A 6,005-nucleotide genomic window follows, 5' to 3' on the forward strand; every position below is an offset into this window, starting at 1 on the left:
TGAGATATGGAAAGTGGATTTTGGTTCTACATTAGAAGTCCTTTCCTAGCTTCCACATTGCAGGCAAACTATCAACTAGGGAGTTACAGGATGCAAGATGCACAACATCTCTGCTCAGCTTGGCTTAAAAAAAAAAACTGTGGAGAGAATCTCATGGGCCACAACTCTTTCTTGTTTCAACACCACTTAAAAATTAAAAGAAGAAAATAACCTCCTCTGCACCAGGCCTAAGGTTAATTGTTCAGAATCTGTCACTGCCACAGAAGTTAATTAAAGTTATTTGTTGTTACTTTAAAATATGCTGGTTCGGCTCTCCTGCTGGGACACTGCTGGCTTCCAAGTGGCTGTTTGGAAACTTCCATTAACCCTGCTGTGCCTGGTCTGCCCTGCACCTATGAAGGTACTGCTGGCTACCAGCCACTGCAGTTACAGTTATCATTTCCCCCTCAAGAAAGGCTCCTGTGTGAAAGCAGAACTGAACAGGGGAAGCATTTCCCATCATTCTGCTCAAAGAAAATTTCATCTATTGCATTTATTCTTGACATGCAGCTCTTAAAAACATTGCATTGAGAGCAGTCAAATGCTGTGGTCCAGTGTTATTATTCCAGAGAGGTTTGTCCAAACATGCAACCCTTAACCTGTCTCACTGCACACTCACTCCATGGTTGACCATTCAGATTATTGCTGCATGATAACCATGGAGTGGGCGGGTGGCATCCTTTTTTTGTTTGTCTTTCATGCATGTGAATAAGCACATAGCTGAAGCACCAACTCCTTTTGGACATCTCTGTGATCCCTCTGCCAAGCACTTCAGCCCTTCTCAGCCTCCTTTGTTGTCCCTCTCTTCCTCAGAATACATGGGAAGTGTAAGCACAATGGAAATTTAGATGTGAGAGTAGCCCAATTGACTTAGGTACATTTACTCTTGTGTCAATCATGGGATGCTCTCAAACAGCAACTTTGAAACAACAACAAAAAGGGAGGCTATCTATGGGCTATTTCCATGGCTTTCCAATCCCCAAGAAACAGGAGAGAGAGTTTTTTTTTTGGGGGGGGGCAGATTTGTTGTTCAAAAGCAACTTCCCTGGGGGCTCCTGATCCTGACAGATCAGGATTGGGTGCAGAAAAGCACAAGTAGTGATTCAAAACCCTGGGGTAAAGATCTGCTTATGTGCACATCGCTAACTGATTTTTTAAAAAGGAGGCAAAAACAGAAGGGAAGGTTCACACTTCCCAACAGGCTTGAGTTCTCAATAGGGGAGTTCAGACATCCAGAAATGTGGGGTGAAAGTGCTGACATCTGTAAAGACTGGACTTTCCCCAGTGTCAAATAACTCCAATTCAAAGATGGGTCAGAATGGGTGCCAACGACTGGGGAACAGGGGGGCAGTTGTCTGATCATACACATTAAATCCAGAACGGAACAACAACAGCACAGGATCAATATATTCATCTGACCACAGCCCTAAACTGGTCTACTCAGAGTCTTACTCAAATATATCCAGTGATGTATACCTGGTGTATCCAAGTGTTCTTAGGATCACACTGGTGCTATCGTGGTGCCATCTCTTCCCCTCTCTTTCTTCTTACTCTCCATCAATATGTGCTTATGTTGACAATGCTGAGCTTGAAGGTGAAAGCATATGTTCTGATTTGCTATGGTACTTCTGCCATGCTCCCTAAAGCTTTCAGTGAAGCATGGAACAATACTCCTTCTCTCTTTGAAGCCACTTTCCTGAGCTTTGGACAAAAATAAACACTGCCATAATAACTGCCTGTCTTTGTTTTGTCTTAGTTACATTTGGAGAAGCTTGCAAAGTTTTAATCATGCCCAAGGGAAGTCTGCTATGGTGATGTCTGGGAACTTTTGTTCCAGCTAAACCAAGCCTTTAACAGATTTTATTCATTTTTTGTATTTAAACTCAATAATTGTAACAGGGGAGAAAAAAAGAGAAATGAGCATTGGGATACTCTAATCTCCTGATGCTGTGCAGATTTTGAACAAGCCACTTAGAAAGAAAAGGATTGTTTTAGGATGTGCACAACTTGGGACCTTCTGGCCTTTACAAATAGGAAGAAGAGTTCATACATCATATCCCCTCTGGGGTCTGGATTTCATCACTTGACCAGCCATGCAACATTTTGCCAAGAAGAAACACAGGTCAGGGAGTCAGGAATCTCCACCTCATAGCAAGAACATAAATTTATCGCTCCATGCATATAGATCAATTTTGGGGAGTCTGCTTCCTGATTCTTATGATGAGGAAATGGGACTGCAGTTCTACAAAGGCGGAAGGAGTCTACCAGCTGACTCAGCATGGCCTGGCCCACTCCCTTGTCTTTAACAGAGGTGTGAGGTGCAAAAGACAGTGGGTGGTGTTTTTCACGGCACTGAGCTAAACATAATCACCTAATTAATTGCTGCAACTCAGACTGCTTTCAAATGGACAACTGAAGGCCCTGCTCTAAATGCTGGAAATCTTCTCTCTAACAGACGGGTCTCAAGGCTCTGATAAAACTCCAGTTCCCATGGTTTCTTGGGGATCCATATTAACTTGCAGATGTAGTAATACACCCTGCATGACTGAATAAGGTGCCATGCCTTGTCCCCCCCCCCCCCTCCATGCTTCATCCTTGGTCAAAAATGAGGGTAAGTACCAGCAACTGACCTTAATTTTGATGTATCTGAATTAAATTTAGAGTTGCCAAGGCAGCATTTGTTATTGTTGATAAGGTGGCCAGCCATATAACTGAGAAAGGTTCTGCTAAAAAAATCAAACAAATCTACATTTTATTCTGGTTGCAAAGAGTAAAAATGATCACTTTCAAATAATTCAAATGCTGTAGAAAGATGCAGTTGGTAAATGCGGTGAAGGAAGAGAGATGCATGGGAATACACAGCAGCCCTATAGTGAGTTGGATCACTGGTTGCTCTAATCCACACTACTATCTGCTGTTGCTGGTGGTGGCTCCCCAGAGCCTTTCTCAATCCTCTACCTGGAATGATTTCTGCTAGGGACCTTCTGTGCACCAGGTGTGTCCTCAGCACAGAGCTATATCCTCATTCCCCAGAATACTAGAGACAACAGGTGTGGTAAAGCAGCATGTAGAGTCAGTTTTCAGGAAACACTTGTCCAGTCTGCTAAATTACATGAAGCTTGGTCCAGCTTTCCTAGAATCAGAGAATTGGAAGGGGCCATATAGGCCATCTGGTCCAACCACATGCTCAATGCAGGATCAGACTACAGCATCCCTGACAGGTGTTTGTCCAGCCACTGCTTAAAGGGGAGCTCACCACCTCCTTTGGTAGCTGATTCCAATGTTAAACAACTCTTACTGTAAAAAAGTTTTTCCTACTATCCAGTACATACCTTCCTACCCTTAATTTAAACCCATTATTACGAGTCCTCTCCTTTGCTGCCAGCAGGAACAGCTGCCAGCCTTGCTCTAAGTGACAGCCCTTCAAATACTTATATAGAGCAATCATGTCCCCCCTCAACCTCCTCTCCTCCAGACTGAATGTTCCCAGGTCCCTCAACCTTTCCTCATAGAGCTTGGTCTCCAGGCCCCTGATCATACTCATCACTCTCCTCGGCACCCACTCCATTCTGTCTGTATCCTTCTTGAAGTGAGGCCTCCAGAACTGCACACAATACTCCAGATGTGGCCTGACCAATGCAGTGTACAGTGGGACTATGGCATCTTTGCAATCTGGATGCTATGCCTCTGTTGATACACTCCAAGATGGCATTTGCCTTTTTTTGTCATTTCCTCTGGCTTCTGATTCTTGAGATGAAAAAAACAATAATCCTATTGTTTCTAAGTTGCAAATACAAAAAAGTCCATGAAGAACAGTCTTCAGTGCATTAGGTCCATGCTACAGAAATATGTTTTGATATTTTCAGTACATTTGTATTCCTGCATATTTCACTCCATTTTACCTGTTGTTCAATGATTGGCCACTAAATAGCTCCATCAAGCAACTGAAAAGTGGCAAGGCAGCGGGAGTTGATGGAATCCCACCAGAGATCTGGAAGCATGGTGGCATAGTACTACATAGCACACTTCACAAAGTACTTGTCACCTGCTGGGAACAAGGCAAACTACCACAGGACTTTCGTGATGCAATCATCATTACTCTACATAAGAACAAAGGGGAAAAGTCAGATTGCTCCAACTATCGGGGGATAACCCTGCTCTCCATCGCAGGCAAAATCCTTGCTAGAATGCTCCTGAACAGACTGGTGCCCACCATTGCAGAAGAACTTCTCCCAGAGAGCCAGTGTGACTTCAGAGCTAACAGGAGCACCACCGACATGGTATTTGTTCTCAGTCAGCTCCAAGAGAAATGCAGGGAACAGAACAAGGGTCTATATGTGACTTTTGTCGACCTTACCAAAGCTTTTGATACCGTTAGCAGGAACAGCCTGTGGCAAATCTTGGAACGTTTAGGATGTCCCCCAAGGTTCCTCAGTACGGTCATCCAGCTACATGAAGACCAGCGAGGCTAAGTTAGACACTGCAACGATCTCTCGGAGCCCTTCCCAATAGGCACAGGTGTAAAACAAGGCTGTGTTCTTGCGCCAACTCTCTTTACGATCTTCTTTAGCATGATGCTTCAAAGAGCCGCAGTAGATTTAGATGACGACGATGGTGTCTGCATCCGCTATCGCACCGATGGCAGCCTGTTCAACCTGAGGTGACTAAAGGCCCACTCCAAGACAATGGAAAAACTTATCCCAGAACTACTGTTTGCTGATGATGCTGCACTTGTCTCCCACTCGGTATCAGCTCTGCAGCATATGACGTCCTGCTTTGCAGAGGCTGCCAAGCTATTCGGCCTAGAAGTTAGTCTGAAGAAGACAGAAGTTCTCCACCAGCCTGCACCCCAGGAAGCTTATCACCCTCTTGCATCACCGTGGGTGAATCAGTTTTGAAGACAGTCCAGCAGTTCAGCTACCTGGGGTTCATCATCTCCTCAGACACCAAGATTGACAAGGAGATTGAAATAGACTGGCAAAGCTAACTGTGCATTTGGCCGACTGCATAAAAGGGTGTGGAGCAACAAGCATCTGAAAAAAGGCGCAAAGATCAATGTTTACAAAGTGGTTGTGATGACAACCCTCATCTACGGCTTCGAATCGTGGGTTTTATACCATCATCATCTGCGACTCCTTGAGCGCTTTCATCAGCGCTGCCTTTGCACCATCCTCAACATCCACTGGAGTGACTTTGTGACCAACACTGAAGTCCTCAAGCGGGTGGAGGTTACAAGCATCAAGGCATTGCTGTTGAAGACGCAGCTGCGCTGGGCAGGGCATATCTCCAGGATGGAAAACCACCGCCTTCCCAAGATTGCCCTGTATGGTGAACTTTCCACCGGCCATCGAAATAGAGGGGTACCAAAGAAGAGGTACAAGGACTCCTTGAAGAAATCCCTTGGTACGTATTGCATTAACCATCACCAGTGGTCTGACCTAGCCTCAGATCGCAAAGCATGAACATATGAAGCTGCCTTATACTGAATCAGATCTTTGGTCCATCAAAGTCAGTATTGTCTTCTCAGACTGGCAGCGGCTCTCCAGGGTCTCAAGCTGAGGTTTTTCACACCTATTTGCCTGGACCCTTTTTTGGAGATGCCAGGGATTGAACCTGGGACCTTCTGCTTCCCAAGCAGATGCTCTACCACTGAGCCACTGTCCCTCCCCAAAGCCACTGTCCCTCCCCAATGAGCCACCGTCCCTCCCCATGGAGGCACACCATCCACCAGGCTGTCTCTTCCTTTGAGAACGCACGCATAGCTGGTCTTGAGGACAAAAGGAGATTGAGGAAGAATCGTACTGCTACAGCACCAACCCCAAATCAGACTTTTCCCTGCAGCCACTGTGGCCGGACCTGCCTGTCCCGCATTGGTCTTGTCAGCCACCAGCGAGCCTGGAGCAGACGTGGACTACTACACCTTTCTTAAATCTTCGTTCGCGAAGTCAAGCCAAGAGACCTGTTGT

This window comes from Heteronotia binoei, chromosome 6 (genome assembly GCF_032191835.1).
Source record: "Heteronotia binoei isolate CCM8104 ecotype False Entrance Well chromosome 6, APGP_CSIRO_Hbin_v1, whole genome shotgun sequence".
Lineage (NCBI taxonomy): Eukaryota > Metazoa > Chordata > Lepidosauria > Squamata > Gekkonidae > Heteronotia > Heteronotia binoei.